Source organism: Stegodyphus dumicola, chromosome 10 (assembly GCF_044657685.1).
Source record: "Stegodyphus dumicola isolate Sdum_Otavi_A_Nest chromosome 10, ASM4465768v1".
NCBI lineage: Eukaryota > Metazoa > Arthropoda > Arachnida > Araneae > Eresidae > Stegodyphus > Stegodyphus dumicola.
This window is the reverse complement of record NC_140777.1, coordinates 22079561-22107438: the sequence shown is the minus strand read 5'-3', so window position 1 is coordinate 22107438 and position 27878 is coordinate 22079561. Positions and strand designations below refer to the sequence as shown.

The 27878-nt window shown below is 34.7% G+C and overlaps 1 protein-coding gene and 2 long non-coding RNA genes across 36 annotated transcripts in view; 2 read left to right on the top strand and 1 right to left on the bottom strand.

Moving 5' to 3' along the window:
- The window catches only part of LOC146994913 (uncharacterized), a 691669-nt gene that overhangs the window by 142891 nt on the left and 520900 nt on the right, over positions 1-27878 (top strand). For 4 of the 33 annotated variants that reach the window (XR_015043328.1, XR_015043327.1, XR_015043329.1 and 1 more), the window contains exon 1: positions 20149-20877. The exons of 6 other annotated variants lie outside the window; for them this stretch is intronic. The gene's annotated coding sequence lies outside the window, so the exon portion shown is untranslated. Of the gene's footprint in view, positions 1-20106; positions 20878-27334; positions 27462-27878 lie in introns of those variants that run through there. 23 more of the 33 variants (XR_015043333.1, XR_015043339.1, XR_015043338.1 and 20 more) reach the window with 15 other exon arrangements.
- LOC146994914 (uncharacterized) overlaps positions 1-27878 on the bottom strand; it is a 260019-nt gene that overhangs the window by 76688 nt on the left and 155453 nt on the right. The gene's annotated exons all lie outside the window — the stretch shown is intronic.
- On the top strand, positions 23631-24960 carry LOC146994915 (uncharacterized). Its single transcript, XR_015043369.1, has 2 exons — positions 23631-24755; positions 24842-24960. It is a non-coding gene; the product is annotated as an uncharacterized LOC146994915 (long non-coding RNA).

The following is a 27878-nucleotide window of genomic DNA, read 5'->3' as shown; positions in this document are numbered from 1 at the left end:
GAACATATAAAAAATTACCTCACAAAGAAGCTTAAATTATAAAAACATTTGTGGCAACACAAACTATTTGCTTACTAATTCAGCTGTGCTATGTAGTCAGCTGTAAAAAACTGGAAGTAATAGCTTTAAAAATAAATATGTTATCCCAATTCTTACAACAGGATCATATTCAGAGATTTTGAGGGTTTTAAGGTGTACGAGACGCCTTAACGTAGTTCAATGGAGAACGTGATGCAACCACTTCTCATTCCCCAATGACTTTAGCTTTGGCACTTACGTTTCAACGAATGACGGCCTAGATAATTAACGAAAGAACATATTATTAGTACTCATTTCGTGCTCTTAACGTTCTTAGCATATTTCATAATGCCTTACCGGAAATTTCTGTTTTCAGCTATAATCCTGGAAGGAAAAGTTCTGTTCATGCTGGTTCTATCATCTCGACTTGAGGTTTTGGATGATGGTAAATTACTCATGTATCGATTGTTATACTAAGGAAACTCTATTTGTATGCCTCATGATTGAAAATTCCATTATTGCCACCAACCATAACCGAAATCTGAAAGGATTTTATGTGGGACTTCTCAATATCTGGCAATCTCTGGCAAATTCCGCTCAACACCCACGATTTGTTTTCGTGACTTCTTGCTGATTAGCAGCATTATCTTCTGTGTCCTAATGTGTTCTGCAGTTCTTTCGTAAGTGTTCATCACCACTGCAGTTCTAGCATACTAAGGTCGCTTTCGTCTGACGTCTGTTCCGCCTCAAGGCACTTACTTAAGTGGGTAGACTGCCTGGACGAGCTGTCACTTGTCCACTAGCTTCTGGGTTGGAGTAGTTCCGATTGGGCAATGGTGTGTGCAAGTTTCTGAAAGGACTGCCACTTTTTTCATGGCGTACACTCTAGGCATTTTTTAAATCCTTGAGATCCACTATTCGCAGTTGTTTCTATACCTCAGGTTCCCGTATGCCACCGAGGAAGTATTTCATGGATTGTACTTCACGTATTTCTGTTGAGCAGTCAAAAAGGAGAGATGGGAGAGAATTTCGATATCAGTGGCGAGCTTCTGGATTATTTTGGTGAGCTTCTGCTATCGAGATATTAACTGCAGCCTTCTGTAGCCTTTTAAACACTTCTTAGTAGAGCTTTCGCGTACCGGGTACAGCATCAAAATCTAGCCTCTGGGATTCTAGAAGAGTGGGACCGATATCGTCATCTTCTATTCTCAGAGAAGCTGCGAAATTACAGGTTTGTCTTCGGAATCCTACCCATTTCCATTTGGAGCTATACAGAACTGAGCCTTGTACATATGCCAAATGTTTTTTCCATCACACGTGGAAAGCATGAGAAATGGGTCGGAAAACATAGGTACCAATTTAAAGGTATCAGAATCGTCTCCAGTTGTCATTATGAATGTGTTAAAGCTGTCAGATTCTTTGGCGACAACAGCAGAAACTCTGTCATCGATTTGTTGTTCGTCATCAGAAACTCTTCCTTTGATTTGTAGTTTGACAGCATTAACTCTTTCTTTGATTTGCTGTTTGACAGCAGAAACAAGTTCTCCAGTTTCTCTAACTCTCCTTTCGACCATGTTATTTCTGCTTTCAAAATCCTCGAAAATCTTCTACTGTTGTCTTTTATTTCTTCTTGACAGGCTTAAGTATCAATTTTGGATAGATTCCATCTTTCCTTGAACTGGTATTATTTCCCCTTTCCCTCTTTTGTTGGAAGCATTTATCTCTTCTGTAAAGGAATCAACCTCTCCTTTTATATCTTCCTGGAACGCAGCAAAGACTGTCACAAGCTGCCTCAGATGCTCCTCAATTGTTCTTGTCACTAGCATTCTGTCCTACTTCTAACACCCAAAATTGTTCCTGGCATAAAGGTTCGTAAAGCATGCGGAAGAGCTGGTAGCTTGTTAGAATTTATTTGTCCTGAAAAAACACTAAACAATTCTGGAGTTTTTCGAAAAGTACGAGTAAAAAAATATAATTCCAAAAATATACGAAATATAAAGGAACACTGCTAGTAGTTATCACTTTAAAGTGCTGAGAATGATGAAGAAAATACAATGAAAAGCGAACGTAAAGAGCGAACATAAATCTGTCAATACTCCTTACTCTATGCTGAACTGCAAAGTTCAGAACTGAAGTTGATTCTAGTCTTATCTCATTTTCTCACTCTCCATACCAAAAGCGCGAAACTGACAAAACTGTTGGACGTTCGAAATTTTGGAAGAGAAAGCAAATGAAGCCACAAGGAAAAATCTACATGGCTTATAATGATTGTCACATTAAAAAAACTATAAGCTGTATTTACAGTGGTACCTCGATATACGAGTGCCCCAACGTACGAGTGTTTTGAGACAGCAACTACCGAGCGAGCGATGTTTTTGCTTTGAGACGAGAGCAAGATTTGAGATACGAGGAATCGCACACTACACCGCTGTACACGACCGCAACATGCGCGCGCATGTAGGTGTCGTGTGCAGCGTCTAACAGTTTCTCCCACCTCAGACTAGTCCTCAGTCTGAGTGCTTGTTTCCCTCGTTTTGGAAGCATTTTTGATAAGTTGGGTTCGCGTTTTTTGCTTTTTGTACATTTAGAAAACATTATCATATTTGTTTTTATAAACCTGGGTCCAAAGAAGAAGATGATGTCTATTGAATTAAAGTGTTAAATAATAGAAAACCATGAGCAAGGTGTGCGAGTAATTGACTTGGGGAGGATGTACAGCGTAACACATCAATGATATTTACTGTGCTTGAACAAAAGGAGTTCTAAAGTATAACGCCAACTAAGGGCGTTACAATAATTTTTAAGCTCCGACCTCTCTCCGTCAAGACATGGAGAAACTACTGATGGTGTGAGTGAGAGAGAAGCAGCTTCAAGGAGGAACCTTAACACAAAGCATCATATGTGAGAAGGCACTATTACGAGTTATTTACGAGCGATTTACGGTTATTTTCTAAAGAAGATCCCACACACTTCTACAAACGTGGAATCGGAAGACCCGTTTAAAGCCAGTCGGGGCTGGTTTGACAACCTTAGGTAAAGGACCGACCTTCACTCCGTCGTCAGGCATGGTGAGACAGCAAATCCGGATGTAAAGGCAGCTGATGTTTACATCAAAATGTTTTCCGAACAGATAGTAGCCAAAGGATACATCCCCCCCAGCAAGTCCTCAACTGTGACGAGACAGGGCTTTTCTGGAAAAGGATGCCGAATAGAACTTACATAACGGCAGAGGAGAAGATGCCAGGTCACAAACCCATTAAGGATAGATTAAATCTAGCAATTTGCGTCAATGCGAGTGGCGACTGTAAAATCAAGTCTCCGCTAGTATACCATTCGGAAAACCCCAGAGGCTTTAAGTCATATAATATTTTAAAAGAAAACCTGCCAGTTATAATTTTAAGAAGATATGTGGAGGGCAAATCCGAAGGCGTGGGACAGAATGAACTTCTTTGTGGAGTGGATAATTCTGGTGTTCTGTTCTGGTGTTGGCCTCGACAATGCCCCTACTCACCCATCAAATCTCGAAGATGATTTACTCGAAGAGTTCAAGTATATAAAATTTCCCTACCTACCACCCAACACCACTCCTATCCTGCAGCCCATGGATCAGCAGGAGATTTCTAATTTTAAGAATTTGTACACCAAGCACATTTTTCGCCGCTGCTTTGAGGTGACAGAGAACACAAACCTTACCATTCGAGAGTTCTGGAAAAACCACTTTAACATCGTGATGTGCCTAAGAATTATTGTTCAGGCCTGGCTGGGTGTTACAACGTCTGCATGGAAGAAGCTGTGGCCTGAGGCTGTAGCTGAAAGAGAATTCGAAGGATTGGAACCCAAAGTGTCAGTGGTAGAGGAGCTTGTTTCTCTGGGAAAATCCATGAGTCTGGAGGTGGAGGAGAGAGATGTGAACGAACTCGTAGAGGAACAGTCTCAGGAGCTGACAACCGAGGAGTTATACGATCTGCATTTGCAGCAGCATACGGTGGTTCAACGAAAAATTAGTTTTGAAGAGGAGCCAGAGATGGAGGAGGTTATCCCTGCAAGAGATATAAAACAGATCTTGAGAATGTGGGATAAAGTTGTAGAGTTCGTGGATAAAAATCACCGCGAAAAAGTTGCAACTAGTCCTAAATCGGAGTTGTTCAACGAAACTTGCCTAACTCGATTACGCAATACCTTGACAGGTAGGAAGAAACAAACCTCCTTGGACAGTTTTTTTAAACGATCTGCGGGTGAAAATGAGCAGATCATGACAAAAAGAGCGAAGACCAGTGACAAAAATTAAGCGCTTCCGTAGGCACTTTTTCTTTTAATTATGTTTTTATAGAATATGTATTTGTTATTTATAAATAAAGGTTTCTTCTTGTTTTTGAATAAGAAACTACATTTTTCTTATTCAAAAACACTTAAAAAAACAGCTGAGTTCGTGTTTTGGGAGCTGGAACGGATTAATGGCATTTCGATTTCTTTCAATGCGGAAAATTGCTTTGAGATACGAGCAAGGTTACGAAACATATTAAACTCGTATGTCAAGGTACCACTGTACTTAATTATATAATCGTTAGCAAGCAGATAGTAATAATAATTTTAAAACTCTGCTGCTATCAATATACAAATTATGTTGACTAGTATAATTAATTTAGAATTATGCGAATACATATAATATAAGATGATGTATGTTACTACAGATACGTGTTAATATAATACATATATAAGTCTGTGCATATATATGAAATCATAATTCTTTTTATACCAGTTAACAGTTAGAATTACTGAACAACCATGAAAGGTTCCCCAAGAATGAAATATGGTGTAACAATGAACACTTAGTTTAGAAATTCGATTCTATTATATATTGTTGTAAAAGTCATTGTAAGAGTGAAAATTCTTCATTCTGCCTTAATGCGATTTTTTGCGTTTAATGCGTTGTTTGGTGATTTTATGATCCCGAATTATATTGATGTGATATATTAATACTGCATTTGTAGACATACGTTTTCTGAGAAACGAGTCAAGGCGATTGATTTTTTTGTAAAAATTTTGATTTATCCTTATTGTATTGACGTGCACCAGCACTGAATTGAGAATGGCTTGTGCTATGCTTCGATGGATGAAGAAGCGTTTGTAAGTAATGAATATTATGAACGTTTGAACATATTTAAATGAATAGTATTAAAAGTATATATTTACTTATATCATATACTAATACTTTATGGTAAATTTTTCATTATAAATCTCATCACAGTTTCATTTCTCATTCTATTGCATTTCTATAGCGGTACATAAATTTTGTGGTTTACATATTGTAGATTGCATCAGTTTTGCAGCGCAATTTATTCCTCGGTATGTTACTTCTAGTGTTATTAGAAATTCCATTATTTTTGTATTTTTTCTGCAATTGGTAGTATCTGATTAGGAAATTTATGTTTTATTTCAAGATATATATGAAGTTGGTTATATCAAGTGTTAAATAAACGTTGTTATTCGGGCAATAGCGTTAGCTTTATCGAGATAGATAAATGCAATTCTTAATTCTTAAATACACAAGATATAAAGACACACTCGAATAGTAGATTCACTCACTTTACGTTTTTTAAGGGTTATATATATACATTAAGGGCGTGTTCAAAACAACCATTGACGAGTAGTCTTGGCGTAATTCGTATTCATACCAAGATTATCGATTTTTCAAAGCAATAATTTTTGATATTTTTGCTAAACCGCTTACGAAAATATAATTTTCCGAATCCTGAACTCTTATGCATGGAAAAGCAGATTTTAAGATATTTGTTTTGCAATTTGATGCAAAATTCGTATTTTTAAAACACTGATGTATATGTTCTTTTTTTAAAATTCTGCCAGTATATAACATTATATAACATTCTTGTGTTATCACCATTTATAGTTGTCGCTTGCTGTACAGCCTGCTGAATACATTTTACTTTCTAGGTATCTACAATTACATCGTGTTGTTTCGGTACGAACAGTGGCGAAGTATTCATCACTTAGATACATTTAAAGATAATTAATTAATTTTTTCTGATTTTGATATCTATAATATATAGACAGGATTACTGATAAGAAATTTAAGGAAATAGTAAATAAAGAAGCAAATAGAAAAATTTCTTTCAGGTATTGTGAGATGTCAATATAAACTTCATACATTTTACTAGGGGGCTGTTGACAAAGAAAATCTTTACTATATATGTCTACAAGCTCTACGTATACAGTGTGTTGCTCAAAGTAAACTTCCTGCATTGTGAAGAGTACTACGTGTATGTCGTGATGCGTTCATGCGAAGCTTGTTTCCTCGTATGAGCTCTGCCTCTTCGAACCGAAATTGCCCGTAATCTGCAGCGTCTTGAGTTGTTTATGCAACTTCTTGAGCTGTTCTGGTATTTCCTGTCGAATCTGACGATGACGCGGACAGTATTGTATATTTCGTTTACTTGCGACAAGTTTCTTGTACTTGCCTGCTGAGTCTCCTAGTGCATTTTACGTCATTTTTTCTGTAGCTCGCTGTAACGTTTGTGCTGTCTTCTTGCGTTCAGACATTTTAGTAAATTGAAAAAAAAAAATTATGTAACTGTAGTAAAGTAACATTGCATCTAAAATATGTTAAATACCTACAGAAGTTTAAACTTCTACTCAGAAAGGAACTATACAATAAAAGAAATTAAATTTTTATAAATAAAATTAGAATAGCATAAAATGCATAGAAACATTTCACTATGAAGAAAATGTATTCATTCTTTCCAAGCAACCAGGTATTCGTAAATAAATTTTTCTTGCCAAGTCAGGAAACAAAGACCTTTGACACTTGGGGTAATACATTTGAAGTTATGATTTAAATTAATTTTAATATAACAAATTTGCAAAATCTCAATAAAAGAATTAACGTAGCGATAGCATATCGTGTCACGTATCTAAAGGTGAAACAACGAGGCCAATCTTTTTCAAACATTTCTCTCTAGAAACTAGATATTAAAAAGTCGTTTTTACATTATCATCTCTATGGACAAGTATTTTCATCTGTACTGCATCTATAAACAGGAGTTTCTTAGTTGAAATCTGGTTCCTTATGGAAGGAAAACTAGTTTAATGAAATGTTACACAATCAAATGGCAAGTAACATGAATATTTATATTTCTCCTTTAAAATTCTTATTTCATTCATGATGTTATTTAATTATCTCCCCGTGCTCTCTGTCTTGTGTTGTAAAGAAAAACACCAAACACGAGCGTGTCTATGTACAAGTGTTCAACACTACCGCCTGCAATCAAAACACTAACGTGTTAAAATTCAACATAACAAGACCTCAGAACACACCTTATATTCATCTCTAAACCCTGAGGTACTATTCTGAAAAGTGGCTAACTCTGAAGTGTAGCGTCAGAGAGCCTAACTACATTCATTCAACCTTTATCACATATTCACAATAATTTGCTCTTTTTACAGTCACACGAATAAGTTAAAATTTTTGGCATTACTCTAATATTTTTACTTTTAACATATCACAATATTTCTTAACTTTTAAGATAACAGTTCACATTGTATATAAGGACATATTAACATGCCGTTAATTTTACGCATTTTAAAACATACATTAGTAGTACATTGTTAACTTCTATTCTTTTCCAAGCAAGTGCCAATTCTTCTGCATTGAAATTCTACATTTCAAAAGTCTTTCAGATTAAAACTTCTTTCTTGCCAGAATCTTTTAAATAAAATTTTATACAATAATTTTTACAATTTTCTTAAGGTACCTTTCTCAAAGATTATCAATGCTTTTTCAATATTCAAGTATTTACACATTCCTATTATACATTAATTTTAGTTTTACTCGCGAGTAACTGAAAAACAATACCAAAATAGGTAACAACTCCTTTCTCGCCTTTTTGGCGATAAAGGTAGGCCTCACATGAGGTAAAAATTCTTGAATTCTGCCACTTGCAGTAAGATTGAAAAATTAACTTACGGTTTCAAAGTAACATAAAGTTTTACTTATCTTTGTGATATTCAGACATCCTTTTTTCTGCCCAGTCCTGGAAGGTAGCGAAGACTACGGTCTGGTTGATCTTCCTTCTTGTGCGGGTTCGCCCTTCGGTCCCTTCCTTTAGCATCTGCCTGTGGTCACGGCCGTTTGATGGCAGCTGGTCTTGGCGGAACCGGGACAACTGTCTCTCGTTGTTGCCTGGATCTCGTTGCTGGCTGTTCAAATTTTTCTTGCGTCTTTGCATCTGCAGCTGGTCTTCCTTCATCAATTCGTCGACATTTGCTGCGTAGACTCCTATCCGATGGGTAGATCTTCTGTTTTGGAGCCGTGTTATAGTTGCTGTCATTTCTCCTGGCTTTCTTTGCATTAGTCGTACTTCTCCCTTCTTCATTCTGGGGGTGGTCGTGCTCTCTCTTCTCTGGTCGGTGGAACGACTTCTTTTTCTTGTTACCTTCAGTTTTCCAACGGGGGAACTTTCTTTTCAATTGCTCCTGTCTACTAATGGCTTGCCCTTGGGATTGTCGTTGTTCCACCTCTGGAGCTTGTGCCTGCCGTGCCGGATCCTGCAAAAGATCTTGAAATATTGGCATTTTATTACGATTATAAAATGGTTTTATCTGGTCTACGTTTGCGGTGCAGGTTTCACCATTCCTGGCTTTTAACACCACTAAGCATGAGTTACTTTTTCTATGACATATGGTCCTTCAAATCGTGGATAAAATTTAGCAGTTTTATCTTCTGGTGCTGAAGAAAGTGAATGCTTAATTTTTAACACTTCATGTCCTACTTTATAAGTTACTCCCCGTCGTTTCATATCATAATAAAGCTTCTGTTTTCTCTGTGCTACTTCAGTGTTCTTTTTTGCTTCTTTAATTTATTTTTCTATATTGCCCATTTTAAATTCTGGGGCTCTTTGTTGAACATAAAATAATTTATCTAACGGCGTTATAATCTTTCTGCCTAAAAATAACTCAGCAGGAGTTTTGCCCGTCGTATCATGTTTTGCGGTCCAAAGGGCGAAACCTAATTCATTGACATAGTTAACACAGCTTTTATGAAAATTTTTAACATAACTAGGGACAATTTTCATTACATTTCTATTGACCCGTTCCGCTATATTTGATTGCGGCCGATACGGGACCATTTTTAAATGGCGTATGCCCAGTTTTTGGCACATGTCTTCAAATACATTACTTACAAATTGAGGACAATTATCCGATATTACTTTTAGGGGCGCCCCGTATTTTAAAATATATTTATTTAAAATAGAATCAGTAACTAATTTCGCGGAGGCTGGTTTTAAGGGAACAATTTCGATCCACTTACTAAAATGATCAACCATAACAAGAAGATAGCGACATTTATTTAACTGACTTTTTGGGAAAGGGCCCAATAAATCGATGCCAATTATTTCATTTGGAAATTCGGATTTAATACTATTTAGAAACCCGGCCGGGCGGAAATTAATATAATTAACTGCTTGACATGTTGGGCAGGACTGGACATACGCCCTTGTTAACTTTTGCAGCTCAGGAAAATAAACTGCTTCGCGTACGCGTTGGATGGTTTTTCGAATACCAGCATGAGAAGCTAAAGGGGAGTCGTGTAACTCCTGCAGTATATTTAATCTAAGACTAGCTGGGATAACAGGTCGAAATTCGTTGTTGGAATTCGTAGTTTTTGTATAAAATAATAGACCATCTATTAGTTCGTAATGGGCCGCCCTATTTCTTATTGCCACAATAACTTGGTGGCTAAAATTTTCAGGATCCTTTAAATAATCATAAATATTTTTAAATTCAGGATCCTTACCCAGTTCGGTTATCACAGTTTCTCGGGAATGTAAGTTACATGCTGTGAGCATTGCCACCTTTACAGTATCACCTTCTTCATCTATTTTTATTCTGGATAGGTCATCTGCTACGATATTTTCCTTTCCGGGGCGTGTGCTTAATTACCAGATTATACTCTTGTAACTTTATTGCCCATTTTATTAACCTTGGGGATAAGTTTTTCCCTGAGTACAATCTAGTTCCCGCCGCATGATCAGAATACACTGTTATTGGATCCTTTCCAAAATAGACTCGGAACTTTTGCACTGCTAACAGAACTGCAAGTGAATCTCTCTCAGTCGCGGAATAATTTCTTTGCGTTTGATTTAAAGTTCTACTAAAAAATGCCACGGGCTTCTGATTTTGCGAAAGTATCGCTCCTACCGCATAATCCGAAGCATCCACTGAAATTTCTAAATTCTCATCGTTTTCAGGAAATTTCAAAACAGGGGCTTGCGTTAATGCTTGCTTTAATTTTTCGAAAGCACTATTGGCTTCGGCCGTCCACGAGAATCTTGCCTTTTTCCTTTTTAATTTTAACAATGGTTCAACAATAGCTGCAAAATCTTTTATAAAACTCTAACTTCAATCTTTGGAAGAGTCAAATTTTTCACAATAACTGTATTTGTATAAAACTGTATTTGTATATAAGAGGACTTTTCTTGGCCTTCGGATTTCCGCACCCTCCCGTCAGCAGAAATCCGTTTTAGTTTAAATTTTCTTTCTTCCTTTCCATGCCTTCCTTGTTTTTCCGCTGGCCTTCAGACTTTTTTTCTGGCTTACTATTGAACTGTCGACGTTCGCCGGTTGTTTTTGGATACTTTTTGGTCCTTGCCCTCTGATTCGATTTGCTTCCGTAGCCGTGTTCTTGCCTTTGCTGTGGTCTTGGCGCACCAAATTGGCTTCGTTGCTCATACTGGCGTCTTCATTCGATGTCCGCCGTTCTTCTACTTTCAAACTGGATTGCTAGCTCAAATAACTTTTCCAGTGTAGTCGGATTCCTTAATTAAATAAAGTCTTGTACTTGGGGTACTAAAGTCGGCAAAATCACTTGGATTATCTCAGGATCCGGACGGTTTCCATACAAGAGTTTAAAGAAGTGAATTTTTCTTAAAATAAAGGTGGAAAGATTTTCGATTCGTTGCTGGTATATACTGAAGAGTTCCGTTTCTAAACTTGCACGATCTCTTACGACAGGGAAGGCTTTTACTAAGGCAGTCTTAAAATTTTCGTAAGTATAGGTGGGACTTCCCGCTTGAAACAAGTGGCTTCTGCCTATACATTTGAACCAATTAAGCGCTTGGCCCCTCAAAGCGCTGGTAGCTAAGGTGACTTTATGGAACTCATGGACTGGATACAGCATGAAGTGGTCGTCCAATTTTTCCAAAAAACTGGTTACCGGTGAGTTTCCATTAAATGTTGCTTCTCGTTTCATCAATGCGCGCATGGTCTGTACGATGTACCCAAATCCTTCCAGGGCGGCCGCTGGCATTTCTGGATTCTGAGCCGCTTCTGCAGGCAACAAAGGTTCTTCTTGAAACTCGGCCATGGTTATTCTTCTTCGTCGGGCGCCACTATCAGGACTTGTATTCCTCTTTACTAGCTTTGAAAACATGAACTATCCTGACTCGGAACAGGGAGCTTACTCAAGCTATGTTTACTAAATTACGTGATTCAAATCTTATTTATTGCAACAACTTAAACTGTTATGTCACTTTAAATTGCACAAGAGGCCCTTGCTTTTACAACTGCATTTATTTGTGGAACACTTCCTTTTGCAATAACATTGTGTACATACACTCCTCTCTTTTCAATCTACACCAGAGCATATCTGTGATTGTCGACATACACAGGTGAGGGTCCGAATGTAGAAGAATGTAATGCAATATTCGATCTTTCACCGACGTATTTGGTGAATGTTAACATTCTCCGGTGAAAGTCGACATTCTTTAATTTCGGTCTTTCAAGGTAACATATTTTTATACGATTATATACATATATATATATATATATAATATATATAACACTTATTCAGAAGTCAAACAACAAAAATCAGCGTTAATTTACAAAATTTTCACAGGACTAGTTTCGATGGTTTTACCGAACCATCATCTTCAGCTGCAAAACCGCAAATGAACAAGATAGGAAATAATGTTTAGATAAGATAAGAAAGCCTGGACAAGAATAAGCAAGTGGCGTCATCTGTTGGCGAAACCAGAACTAAAACATAATTTCTCTAAAAGCCGAAGGCAAATTTGGATTGGAATTAGGATCGTTAACTAGAACAGAAAGATTTTTATGAATGTGAAATGCCTCTAGAAAATCCAGTTCTCCAATGGAAGATGTTTTTTGAATAATTTTGGCAGCAGAAAAATTGAAAGTGTGATTTTCGGACCAACAATGTTGAGCAACAGAAGACTTCTGTGTTTCCTTTTTCCTAACATATGCCTCATGTTCTTTGACGCGAAATTTTAAGGCTCTCTTAGTTTGGCCAATGTAAATTAAACCGCACTGGCAAGGAATCCTATAAATACCCCAGGAATTCGTATCCGGAATGGGGTCCTTGAGTTTAGAAGTTGGAATTTTATTGATGGGAGAGTAAACAACCCGAAAGTTAAATTTCTGCAAAATATGTGCAACTTTATAGCTAATTGATGGAAAGAAGGGAATAACAACAGAATTTTTATAATCTCCTAAAATAAGAGTGTGGCTTTTAGTGTGTTGAGATGAGAATTTTTTAACTGCTTGATTAATAATGTTAGGTGAAAAGCCCCTGTCAATAGCTATTGCTTTTAAATAATTTAGTTCTTCATCAAGGGCTAGTTTGGAGGAGCAAACTTGAAGAGCACGGAAAACATAGGAATAAAATGAAGCTAACTTTTGTTTAGTCGGATGACATGATTTAAAGTGTGGTGGAAGGCAAACCGATGAAGGTTTACGGTAAACTGTAGTACTGAAGTTGGATGTGTTGCGTGTGACCAGAATGTCGAGAAACGGAAGAGAATTGCAAGTCTCAAGTTCAAAAGTGAACTGAATAGCAGGATCAATAGAATTCATTGTTGAAAGAACTCTATTTAAATCATCTTTATTACCTTCAAACAGGGTAAAAGTATCGTCTACGTAGCGGAACCATGCCGGGAAGTTTAAAGTTTCAAACAATTTTGATTCATAATAATGCATGTAGATATCAGCCAGGATGGGACTGAGGGGGCTTCCCATGGCTAATCCCTCAGTTTGCTTGTAATATTTATTTTGGAAAACAAAATGTGTTTGTTTCAAACAGAGTTGAGTGAGAGAAATTAGCTCATCAATTTCGATGCAAGAGAAATGAAATTCGCGAAGTCTGGTTTCTAGACATCTTAATGCACCCTCCACTGGGACATTGGTGAATAATGATTTTACATCAAAAGAAACCATGAGTAAATTACGAGGAGAAATGTTTTTAACCTTTTTTACAAACTCTATTGAATTTTTTATGGTGTAAATGTTATTGTCTAATAGAGTGGAAAATCTAGAAACTAAATATTTAGCTAATGGATACGAGGCAGTACCTAAATTTGATACAATAGGGCGGAAAGGAATACCACTTTTATGAATTTTGGGAAGAACATATAATCTGGCACAATTCGCAACAGATGGGATAAGCGAATGTTTTAAGTTGCTTGAAATGATTTGCGAAGATTTGATCGCAGTTTTTATTTTGGATAAGTCCGAAGGTGAAGGATCTTTAGGGATCGGATTAGCTTAATTTAGCTAAGCTTAATTTTGTTGAATATATGCTTTTTTTTTCTTTTCAATATTCTTTAACACGAAAAAATATTTCAGTCCCCTCAGTTTTGTGTTAAATGACTTTCACTGTATATCTCTTGCACATAAATCCCTTTCTTACATAAAATATAACTGTAAGTATAGAATAACTAAATAAATTGTAAAGGAAGTTTAATTAGCAACTATGAAATCTTAAAAAAGTACATAGTATGAAATTTATAATGGCAAACATTAAAAATAGATGAAAGTAAATAAAATTTAAATTATAGAATATACTTTATAAAATTAATAATAAGTGGTTAAAATATATTTTTTAATTACTTAAAACATAGAAGTTATTTGGCAGAGATTGTTGGATATGAAATTACTACTTCAAATTTTCAGATTACTATTGTTCATATTTAAAGTCTCAACTTGCAGTCTTAATCCACATAACAACCATTGTAAAAATCACCCGTTATCATATTCCAAAGATCAGCAGCATACATTTTTTTCAAAATCGTGCATAATATTAAATATTGGCTTTTGATAGTCAAGTTGATACAAATAAGATGAACTGTTTTTATGATTTTAGACTAAGTTTATTCTTACATTCACTTATTACAATATTTCATTTTTTATATGCTCGGCTATCCAAAATTTCAAGAGCTTTCCGGATAATTTTTTTGTCGAGTTTTTACTATACATACATTTCAGCATTTACATCGTCAAAATTGCACAGACATATACTTGAAGTGAATTTACTTTTACAGCTAAACACAGGAACTGGAAAACAAAAAGTACTTATTCGGAGATTGTATTTCTTTTTCGTTCATGAAAATCAAAGTTCATTACACAAACATGCATTCACACTGCACAAGCATGTATGGAAATTCTTAATACATTTAGTAAATAAATCAGAAAATATTTTAATGTATAACAAATGAATAGTAAGTAACTAAGCTTTTAGTTAGTAGTTAGCTTTTAGAACTAGTTAAACTTTTATAAAACAGAGCATAATAACACAGTTACAAAGATATTTAATGTTATAAAGTTAGGTAATTTAGTAAATTTCAGTTGTTCATCAAAGCAATGAATTATGAAGTTCCTTGTGTATCTTTATAAATGAACTTTATTGCTGTTTTAAGCAACTTGAACAGCAATAAACTGTTCAAGTTATTTTAATAATTTTGAAATATATACACTAAAAGAAACAATAAAATGTATTAATCTATTTGTCAAACTTGATTTTGGCACGAAAGTCTGCAGAATGCTTCGTAGTTTTTAAGCACATAGAGGCACTGCAATTCTTATTCCTTGATCTGAAGTTTTCTGCAATTTTTTTTTTTTTTTTTTTATTTAAATTGCTGTATTGGCACACATATAATTTTTGTATAGTGGCTTCAGATGTGGATAAGTTTTTCAAACACTTTCGTTTATTTTACTGGCGTCGCTGAATTTTGCGATGAAATGCAGCACATTTATTGCCGATTGCATTTATCACCTTCCAGACTTTTCATACTGTTAATGTATACATCAGCAGTGAATTATTCTCCTCTTTCCTCAAATACACTACGGCGTTAAACAATAACCATTCACTAAAGATTTTGCGTAAATTTCCACTCATAATAATTTAAATTGCGAAAATCTCACAATTAGCACCTAAACACACTATTCAGGAGCACAATTCTTTCGAAAGCGCACCGTAGTAGTCAAAAGTGGGGTAGGCGTCTTGCCAAACTAGTCGATATTTCCGTGACGTCAAAAATTTGAAAAGTGGGGTAGGGTTTGGAAATACGCGTCTCCTTCCCTATGAGTATTAAGATATAGGTACTTTCGCCTCAGACGAAAGAAAAAAAAGTTCTGGGACTTGTATATATTATTTTCCATTTTTACTGTACGATACTGTGTCAAATCTACGATAATGTGTAAAAGATATGCCAAAATTATTAGTTGCTATTATAGCTTATCCAACGAAAACTTCATCTGTGGCCGATATATGGCGTTGTAGTGACCCAGTTATTGCATGAGAAATAATTATTTTTTATTTCATATATTTGTTCATGTGTTTAATTATTTTATAAAATTAACTTTAATATTTTGTTAATATTCATATTTATATTAAAATTTCTTTATGCTGAATGGCAACTAGTTCTAGTTCTGATTCATGATTGCTAGGTTTTGGTTTCAAAACGTTGCTCGTAGCGTCGCATTTCGATAGCTGGAAAATAAAATGCAATAACTTAGCTATTTGTTTATAATTCATGCTGTTACTAGTCATAAATTAATTTTAAACATTAGTAGCCAAGGCTACATCGTGGTGACCCTGATTAATTTTCGAAATGTCAACAAATGACTCTTCTGAAACTGCTATGAAAGATACGATACAGTCACCGGAGCTTCATAAGGTGAGTGTGAAAATACCTCCTTTTTGGATTGATAAACCGGAAATATGGTTTTTTCAAGTTGAAGCTCAGTTCAAACTTAGAAATATCGTTTCAGAAGAAACGAAATTTAATTATTTAGTTTCACAGCTTGAACCTAAGTTCGTCGAAAATATTTGGGACATTGTAACGAACGATAGTGCCACAAAATATTCGGATGCTAAAATTAGGTTATTACATTTATTCAAAGAAAGTGAAAATGTACGGATTAAACGTTTGATTACTGGTATCGAACTTGGAGACATGAAACCAAGCCAACGTTTGCAGAAGTTGAGATCAGTTGCTACTACAGATGTGTCTGAAAATCTAATCAAAACTTTATGGCTGGAGAAGCTACTTGACTCCATAAAAAATATATTATTAGTTAGTGATGAAGATGTAACCAAGTTAGCGTCTATGGCAGATAAAATTAGTGATATGAATCGGAAACCAGAAGTATTTAGTACTAATGCTCCTTCTGTTCCCGCAAATGATTTGTTGCAAAGAATTACCTTTCTTGAACAAAAAATTGATCAAGTAACCATTCGCTCAAGACGAAGGGACTCGGATTTACGTAATTCACGTTCACGATCTCGAAGCCAACCTCGTAAACGATATGACCCTACTGGCAAATTTTGTTTTTATCACTTTCGTTTTCGAGCAAAATTCATTCTAGAGAAATGCAAGCCTCCGTGTGCTTGGGTAAAAAACGATTTCAAAAACCAGGAAAACTCGAATCTGCAGTAGGTTCAGCGGCAAACGCTGCTGCAGAAAATATGAAGGATTGTCGCAAATTTCGTTTATTCGTTCGTGACCGAAGATCAAATTTGCACTTTCTTATTGATAGCGGAGCTGACGTAAGCATAATTCCTGCTACTTCACAGAATAAATGTAAAACTGAATATAAACTGTATGCAGCTAATGGCACAGATATTTCCACTTATGGCATAAAAACGCTAACTCTTGATTTGGGATTACGTCGTGATTTTCAGTTTCCATTCATAATTGCTGATGTCACAAAAGGTATTTTAGGAGCTGACTTTCTTCACAAATATAAATTGCTTGTCGATATAAATAAGAAAAAATTAATTGATGGCGTAACACAGCTTTGTGTCCAGTGTGATGTCGCTGCTATTTCCAGTGATTACTCAGTAACCACATTAAATAAATCCATAAAAATTTTCGATTTACTGTCGAAATATCCCGAAATTTCTAAACCTAACCTTTTTCCTACACAAATTAAACATGGTGTTACACATTTTATTTCGACTGTTGGTCAACCCGTTTATTCAAAGGCACGACAGCTCGATCCAAAACGCTTAGCTATAGCTAAAGAGGAATTTAAATTTATGCTTGACAATGGAATAATTCGTCCATCAAACTCCCAGTGGTCAAGCCCCTTGCACCTTGTTACGAAAAAGGATGGTTCATATCGTCCTTGCGGAGACTACCGACGATTGAATGCGCAGACGATACCTGATCGATACCCAATTCCTCGCATTGAAGATTTTCATCATATTTTAAGAGGTACAAATATTTTTTCTAAAATTGATTTATTCAAAGCTTATTTTCAAATTCCCATTGCAGAAGAAGACAAATGTAAAACGGCTATCATCACTCCTTTCGGTTTATACGAATTTAATGTAATGAGTTTCGGTTTAAAAAATGCTCCTGCAACGTTCCAAAGATTTATTCACGAAGTCTTTAGAGGATTAGAATTCGTTTTTCCCTATTTAGACGATATACTCATTGCATCCAGTACCCATGAAGAACACGAAAATCACCTTAAATTAGTTTTCGAAAGATTACATACATTTGGGTTAAGAATTAATGTTTCAAAATCTGTCTTTGCTGTTCCCCAAATCGAGTTTCTAGGCTACCTAATTACACCTAAGGGTTCCCGTCCTTTGCCAGAAAGAGTTCAAGCTATTACTAACTACAAACGACCAGAAACAATTCATGAACTTAGAACCTTTCTTGGAATACTTAACTTTTATCGTCGTTATATAAAGGATGCAGCGAAGAATCAAGCATTGTTACATGCGTATCTCAAGGGAGCTAAAAAGAGGGACAAACGTAAAATCGAATGGACTGAAGAAGCTGAAAAACAGTTTGAAACGTGCAAGAATGACCTGGTGAACACGGCACTGTTGTCTTTTCCCAATTCTGAATTACCTCTGGCGTTATTTACAGATGCTTCAGATACGGCGATTGGCTCAGTGTTGCAACAATATGAAAACTCCTCGTGGAAGCCAATAGCATTTTTTTCTAAAAAATTAAGTGATACTCAGCAAAAATATAGCACCTGTGATAGAGAACTATTAAGCATATATCTTTCAGTTAGACACTTTAAGCATTATCTAGAAGGAAGAGTATTTACAATTTATACAGATCACAAGCCCTTAATATTCGCCTTTCGTCAAAAACTTGACAAAGCAACACCTAGACATGCTCGCCAACTTCAATACATCTCCCAGGTTTCGACTGATATCAAATATTTAAAAGGTGAGAATAATATTGTGGCGGATACGTTATCTAGAGTTAATGAAATTTCATCGATAGATTATGATAAAATAGCTGATGAACAAACTCAAGATGAAGAACTGAAGAGTTTGCAAACCACTACTTCCTTGAATTTCAAGCAATGTTCTCTACCATCGGGGAAATATTTGTGGTGTGATACATCAACTAAACATGTTCGGCCGTATATTCCTCAGGCTTTCAGAAAACACGTCTTTCAAAGAATTCATGGTTTATCACATCCAGGAATAAAATCGACTATGAAATTAATGACATCAAAATTCATTTGGCCTAACATAAAAAAAGATGTACAGTTGTGGACAAGAACCTGCATTCATTGCCAAAAAGCTAAAATCAATCGGCACACCAAAACAAAATTAGGTGAGTTTGAAGTATCACCAGGAAGATTTTCTGTCATCCATATCGATCTCATAGGACCACTTCCACCATCTAAAGGGAATATTTATTGTCTTACTTGCATAGATAGATTTTCGAATTGGATGGAAGCAATTCCTTTAGAAAATATTTCTGCTGAGAACGTCGCAAGAACCTTTTATAGCAACTGGATTGCGCGTTTCGGAACGCCAAGTAAACTCATTAGTGATCGTGGATCCCAATTTAAAAGTGATACATTACGAGCTTTGTCCAAAATCTGTGGCATCAATTTACAACACACTACTGCCTACCACCCCTCGTGTAATGGCAATGTTGAGCGCCTTCATCGAACATTGAAAACAGCATTAAAAGCCCACAACAACATATCTTGGACGGACACGTTACCAACAGTACTTTTGGGTTTGTAAACTATTCAACAGCACTATTCAAGAAGATACCAATCATTCTATTGCGCAAGTAGTTTATGGCCAGAGTCTCAGACTTCCTGGCGAGTTTTTCAGCGAACCAAGTATCCAGACAGCATCGGAGACTTTTGCTAATAAACTCCAGAAACAGATGGAAGTTGTTGGACCGAGACTAATTCGTAAAAATTCATCTGAACCGATATTTGTCCATAAAGACTTAAAAACTTGTTCTCATGTGTTTCAGCGAATAGATCGGATAAAAAAAACCTTTGGAACCTCCTTATGAAGGACCATTTCCTGTTATTGATCGCAAGGACAAATATTTTACTATTAGCACAAAAGGAAAACATGTTAATGTATCCCTGGATCGCCTGAAACCAGCATATAATTTAGCTGAGGAAAATTCTCAGTTGATACAACCTGACTACAGTAATTTGCAGAGACCGGACTCAAATTCGGATGTGAATCAAAAACCTTCTCGCACAGGCAGAACTATACGTTTACCTGTTAGATTCAAGGACTGACTAAATTATTTTGATAGTGGTTAACACTGCAATACTAGTTACTACCTATTTCTCCATCTTCGTAACGTAACTTAGTTACTGGTGGGGGAGTAGTGTAGTGGCCCAGTTATTGCATGAGAAATAATTATTTTTTATTTCATATATTTGTTCATGTGTTTAATTATTTTATAAAATTAACTTTAATATTTTGTTAATATTCATATTTATATTTAAATTTCTTTATGCTGAATGGCAACTAGTTCTAGTTCTGATTCATGATTGCTAGGTTTTGGTTTCAAAACGTTGCTCGTAGCGTCGCATTTCGATAGCTGGAAAATAAAATGCAATAACTTAGCTATTTGTTTATAATTCATGCTGTTACTAGTCATAAATTAATTTTAAACATTAGTAGCCAAGGCTACAGCGTCACCCCTGATCAACTTCTTCACTACTGAAGACTTTGCACTTTTATTACAAATGCATACGACTTTTCCAGTTTATGGAATTTAACGAACTTTTACAGGTCCTTAGGGGATTGATAAACATGTAGTGGTAAAGGCCCTCGGGTCGAACACTACTTAACGAATAATGATCTCTGATCTCCCCGTTGAATCACTATTATAAATGTTCGTTTTACTTTTCAAACTGTTGCCACCAAATGTTAGAGTCTTGCATTATATTTGAAGAAATTAAATAATGAAAAATTAGAGTAGCTCCTAAACACTATACCATCTGGGGGGCAAGATCTTTTTATTATAAATTAATTTTAATAGAAAAGTTATTTTAACATATGTGCGTTTAAGAAAAAAGAGCAGGGAAAATTTCCCAAAAACGCAAGCACATGAATTTTGGCAGCATAGTTTTGTCGAAAATTGCGCGATTTGGCAACGTTGAAACGTAAAGCTGATTCGCTGGTTGTGTTTGCGCCAATGAACAAATGTGTTATTTACCGTGTGCTTTTCTTTTTAAAAGTTCCGAGACTTCAATGGATATTGATGCGGGTGATGAAGAAGAACGCTTCAAAAGGCTTGCTGTGTATGTATTCACTTATATATATATATTTTCAAATACACAAAATATTGGTAAAAGTTTACAATTGGGTGCCCCTTGTTTTTTGGCGATTCTTTTTTTGATGCCAAGATCGGCACCAGGAAGGTACAATTTCTTGATGGTCGCTACACAAAACAAAAATAAGAAGTCAAAGAATTGTACAGACTCTGTGTCCATGAACACATTGATCTGTTTTCACTTAAAAAAAAATCCTAGAATTGCACAAACTAGGCATTGCGCACTGCCTTAAATTTGCCCATGTACACATCAATCTATTTTCATTTAAATAAAATCAGGAAGCTAAAACAGAGTTAAAACTATCATGGTAACCAGAAGTAAGGTTTCATCGCCAAAATTTAAAAAAGTTGTCGTGAAGCGAAGGGGCACTCAGTTCTACACTAGAGCGAAAATATTTATATTCGTGATCTGTTTGTATGTAGGAATTCAATATACAATTAAAGTAAAATGTTTGATATCCAAATGTAATCGAATATGTGTAGTTTCCTAAAAAAGTGCCAGAATATTTAAATGTGCGAAACTAAAAGTATAAAATGTTAGTTTCCTTGAATTATGCGTTTTCTTAGTCTTCATTTTACAATAAATCCAGATGTTAAGTATAAGTTCAAAAATAGGCTGACTATATTTTCGTCATGTCACATGTTATATTAAGTTGACCATTATTCTTCAGAACCGTATGTTTAGCTTAAAATGCTCGTTAAAAATGGGACAAAATGCCATAACGCACAAAATACCTTAGATGGAGCTCACACTGTAAATAAACTAGAAACTCTTAAATTTGTTATTAGTTTGCAAGTAGAAAAAGGGAATTTTTTAGTAAAATTTTTGGTGAATCTTCGGATTATGGTAACTTGGCGAAACTTTGGCGACCATCCCTGCTACAGCAACTTGCTAGTTTTTTTTTTTTTGGATGCCATTTTGTTTTCACGAAGTAAAGCCATGTTTTATTTTATTATTTTTTTTTTACTCAAAATTTTTTCCAACAATCTGCTAGCCGAATTACGCTTATGCTAGAACTTTTATGGAACAAAAGTGCTTAATCATGACGAAGATTAGGTGCGAAATTGGGAGGAAGTGTAGAATCGCCCACTGCTTGCTGCGTTTTTAAGAATTGCATATACACGATATCTATGTACACATCAACCTATTATAACTTAAAAAAAAAACCCAGAATTGCACAAAAATGGCATTGTGCACACTTTGGTATTGCGCACACAAAAATGACTTTATCCATGTACACATTGACCTATTTTCACTTAAAAAATAAAAATTAAAAAAAAAAAAAATTACAAAAATCCAATTCTTCTTACTCTTGTAAAAAGCACCAAACAAATAAGTGGGCGATTCTGCACTTTAGCAGCGAAATTGTTTCTAAGTGCTTATTAGCTAAAATCCTGTTTGGAATTTTCCGGAAAATGTCACATGACATGTCTCATGATCTCTCATTTCTCTGAGACAAAATAATCTGTGATTCGAACTGTGTACTTCTCAGATTATTGCTAAAATCCTAGCTAGTAACCTTTATCACCTTACCAAAATGTCACCAAACTACCTGTTACCATGTTCCAAAGATTAACCAAATTTTTGAAATGATCTTTCTGAAAATTTCTAAAATCATGTATTTAACAGCTTTTGACACTATAACATATTTTCTGAAGCAGGGCAGAATTTGAAAGGTGAAACCTCTTGGAAAACACACAAAGATGTCTTGTAGAATATAATACAGTATTATCAATTAATTACATAACTGCTTTTCTCTTACTTGAAGCAGAACTTTACTAATCTTGTGAGATATTTAGTCCAAGACAATTTAATTATAATATTGGGTACTTTTCCATTTCGCCGGCGCAAATCTCGCCAAGCAGACTTTATTGGCAGCAACATACAGTATACACATAAAAAATTTAACCAATGTTAGTTTTAAGAATTTTTTATTTTGAAGGCATAAGCATTTTAGTATGGTTTAAAATTTTGTAAAAAACCAATAAATAAAGACAATAAATTTGTAAAAAGACATTAATTTAAGAATTTACTTTGCTTTCATCCTGATTCGCCGGTTCATATCACGTGACCCCAAGTGATCTTATCTCATGTAAACTACGCTACAAAAATATAATTCTCTCAGTAATTATCTACATTAATTTCAAGTTAAATCTTATGGAATACAAGTTCAAATGCAAGAATTATTTTAATTCGTACGAATAGCTTACTCAGAAATTATGTAAAACCGCAGTGCTTTACTTCGCTAGTGCATTCTCATTAGATTTGATGAATTTAACCCTTGATTTTCCTTTTCTATATCTTTGCGTTCAGGTGAGAAGTGTGATTGCATCGTAATTAATTACCGCGAATGGTCTTAGGGCAAAAAATTTAACTATCTTGTAAAAATTCTATGTAATTGTATGTCAGTATTGAAAGAAACAATCAATCTGATAAGAAATGGCTGCGACTTGTTTTGAAAATGAAGGGTAAAAGTTTGCCAGCGAAGATATTCCGTTTGGCATCACTTGTACCATTATTGGCGACTTTATCGTTTGTGCCGGCAAAACGGAAAAGTACCTAATATTATTTTTCAAACTTAGGTATATTTATATTGTAATAGATGAGTAAGAATTAAGGATACAGTGGATATTTAGCTGAAATAAACTAATCAGCCTAAATGCTACTATTTATCCAGTAATGTTAAATATTTCGGAAGAGAAAAATTTCCACACTTTTTTTTTAATAATTCAGGATCTTTATTGATTATTTATAATGGGGATATTTCCATTCTATTTTATTTCTTTCTTCCTGTTAAATAGTCTTAAAATTTGTTTTAATTAAAAATAAATAAAAGTTGTAGATTGATAGAAGCTTTCCGTAATGTGAAACAACCTTTCCATGAATACGTTTCTTCCCATAATGTTATGCAATTGCAACTTTAAAATATTAGATTATGTTAATTAAAATTTGGGTAAAATCCTATAAGAGCCCTTGCGACAAACTGGGAGAGTGCAGAATCACCCACTGCTCCGCACGTTTCTCAAAATTGCCAACTTGAAAATAGCAAGTAAAAAAATTGGGGTAGAGTAGACTTTAAGGTACCCCTTGTATTATGGTGAAGTTGTTGTTTGATTTATCACCAAGTTGTTGTTTCATTTATGGTAGCCTGAGTAGTTGAATGTTATGGAAACCCTATTGTGACATAATCAGGTGCATGATTCTGGGAAATTTTGAATCATGGGATGTTTTGTAAGCGTTTTTGTGGTGTGTGTTGGTTTGATTCTTTAGACAGTAGAATGGCCGAATGTAGTAAGATTAATTTGAAGTTTCTGTACAATTTGGAGCAAAAGGGGAAAAGAGCTTTAATTGACTGGTGTGTAAATGTAGGTTTACTTAGTAGCCATTATAAGTGTTTTGTATGTAGGAAGGATATGCGTCTAGTCGAACGTAAAAATCGTTTAGATGGATTTGAATGGGTTTGTAGGAAGAAAAGTTCAGATGGTCACTATGTGAAGTGTTCGATCAGAAAGAGTACCTGGTTTGAAAAAAGTCATTTGAGTATGATTGATATTTTGATTTTTACGTGGCTCGGGGTGTACGAAGCGAACTCGAAAATCATGGTAAGTGAATATTTGCTTTTGGTAGTGCTTAAATATATAACATGTTTTTTCTTTTCTATGTTATTTTATTTTTTGGTTTAAAATGTATTTTATTGAGATTTTGCATTTTTTTCCCCTATATTGTAGAATTTGGTGCTCCTTTGACTTTTTAAGTGTAAATATATCAATGTGTACATGGACAAAGTAAAGGGAGTGTGCAATGCAAGTTTGTGCAATTCTGGGATTTTTTTTAAGTGAAAATAGGTCGACGTGTACATGGATAAAGTTAAAAGAGTGCACAATGCTATTTTTGTGAAATTCGGGGATTTTTTTTTTTTAAGTGAAAATAGATCGACGTGTACATGGATAAAGTTCGTGAAATAATGAAGTATTTATGACCTAAAGGGTATCAAAATTTACAAAAAAAAAAAAAAAAAAAAAAAAAAAAAAAAAAAAAAAAAAAAAAGAAGCTTAATATTGATTTGTTTGCCTTATTAAACATTTCTCTCAATGCAAGTTGTTTAAGTTGCTCCGTTTGTTGCGCTAATACATTCTCTTTAATTCTGTAGACAGGCATAATCCTTTGCTTAGTTACATTGTTGAAGTCCTGTAACTGCTGTTTCGAGAATTCCGATTAATTTGTCAATCAAAATTTTCTCGTTGTCAGTAACTTCTCTGTCACTTTCTTCACTATCAGTAGCGTATTTTCTGGATCTAGAACTATACTACAGATTTCGCCATTCATTAATTGATTGATGATTGAGAAGGATTGTCATCACAATGAAAACTTCTTTTATATCATCCTCATTTATTACAGCTTGTCCACATTTCTTTACAAAATCCGTTAATTGGAAAATTTCGCCTTTGTTTTGCTATATCCGAAAACCTTTAAAATTAGTGGCTATCATCATCAAATTTAGCTATCCTTCACTGTACATATTTGGCTATGCATCATGAGCTTGGCGACTAACGACAAGTTGTTCTGTTAAATTTTATCTTGCTTCTATCACGCACTGAGACAATTATGCCTGAATTATATTAGTTTTGTTATTTATCATACTTATGTCTATTTCTTTCACGTGCTTAAGGCTTATTAGAGTTCTGAATAAATAAATTCCCACATATATTTCAGCCTTATTGAAGGCCGGCGCTAGATATCTTACCGCTTGATGCAGTCTCTGTGGGTCCTAAATTCTCCGAGTCTCTGCAGTCATACGAGCCCTGGTGCTGGTTCTGGGTTTATGTGAATAACAAATCAATTATTCTTAATTCAAATAGCCATAAATTTAATCTTTGAGTCTATGAGTATCATCAACAAAATCTATTTTTATCACATGGAAAGAAATGTTTGGTAAATGTTTCCTCGTAAACATTTTTTTAGCACATTTAACTTAAATCTGTAATCATCGCCAAGCGTAATGTCAACATATAAGGTTACCATACACCTTTATTATTCAATTACTAACAAGAAAAATTGGGTACTTTTCCGTTTCGCCTGCGCAAATCTCGCCAAGCAGACTTTATTGGCGACAACAGACAGTATACACATAAAAAATATTAAAAAAATCTTAGTTCTAAGAATTCATTTTTTGAAGGCATAAACATTTTAATATCACTTAAAACTTTATAAAAAGCCGATAAATAAAGACAATAAATTTGTAAAAAGACATTAATTTAAGAATTTACTATGCTTTCATGGTTCAAAATCCTAATTCGCCGGTTTATATCACGTGACCCCAAGCTATCTCATCTCACGTAAACTACTCTACAAAAATCTAATGCTCTCAGTAATTATCTACATTAATTTCAAGTTAAATCTTAATTTGGAACACAAGTTTAAATGCAAGAAATATTTCAATTCGTACGAATAGCTTACTTAGAAATTATGTAAAACTGCAGTGCTTTACTTCGCTAATGTATCCTTATTAGAATTGATGAATTTAACCCTTGACTTTACCTTTTCTATATTTTCGGCTTCGGGTAAGAGCTGTGATTGCATCCTAATTGACTTAACTACTGAAAATGGCCTTAGACATAAAACTGAACTATCTGATAAAAATTCTATGTAATTATATGCCAGTATTGAAAAAACCAATCAATCTGATAAGAAAAAGCTGCGACTTGTTTTGAAAATGAGGCGTAAAAGGTTACCAGCGAGAATATTCCTTTTGGCATCGATTGTACCATTATTGGCGACTTTATCGCTTGCGCCGGCAAAACGGAAAAGTACCAAAAATTGTTTAGGCATCGCTACATGAGTCATTACTGAAGTTGTCATGTTTTGATAAACATGCGGTGATGAAAGGAAAGTATAATAAATAATGATTCCCAAGGTTGGCGTCAGATCAATGATGTATCTATGTGGAATGTTTCAGTTTGAGATGTGTACCATAAAGCGGATACGCAGGAATGAAACCGAGTTACTGATCCTGATCGTACATATTTATGCTAAAAGGTTTGTTTCTTCAATAACAATGTATTTCATTTAGTGTCAAAGTGAAATTAAGAATTGGCACACTCCAGATGTTTTATTATGCTCGGAGGGGGGTGGAATCAAATGTGCATGCGTAAAACTTAGGAGAAAAATGTTGTTGGTGGTTTTGAGGTCCGGATTTTAGATCATTTCGGATAATGGACGTCTGGATTTCAGACTTTGTACTGAATTTCTTATTTATTTTGATTAATATAGCAATTGGATTATATGGATGATCTTTAACTTTGTTAGAGATTTCTTGCTGGTAACTTTATGCTTTCTTGACTACTGTTATTATAATGACTTTTGAAATTGCTTGTTTTCATGAATGTGTTTGATTGATTTAGAAATTCTGAATTTTCATCCACAGAGAACCCGTTGGCGCCGTTGCTGTTTTACTCGCCAAGTTCACCTATGGTTGATGGGCGTTGGTTATGAGATATTAAAACACATGGAAGTAAGCCGCATAAACATGATATTTAAAGAATATAATCAAAGTAATTAAAGAATAAGTAACATAAATTCACGTTAACAGAGAAAACAATATATTAAGCATATGAAAGTGAAAATTCAAAATTAACTGGTTAAACACGATGCACGAAAATAAATTTGTATTTAATTCAAGTTAGCACAGAAAACAATATGTAAAGCTTAATGGAAGTAGAAAAATCATGTAATATTGAGCTTTGTAATAATGACCCTTTTTCTTGGCAATTTCTTGGGAAAATTGAGATCTGTCTTTGAATATCTCTCAGTATTATAAAATTCCAAAATATTTATGTTTTTAACAGTGCAGTTTCTAAAGAAATTGTGAATTTACGATTAATATCTTCATTGCATAATTTTAAAGTACTTCCAAAACTACGATTGAAAATCCATTATGATCGCATAAATGAAATGAATAGATATTCTCA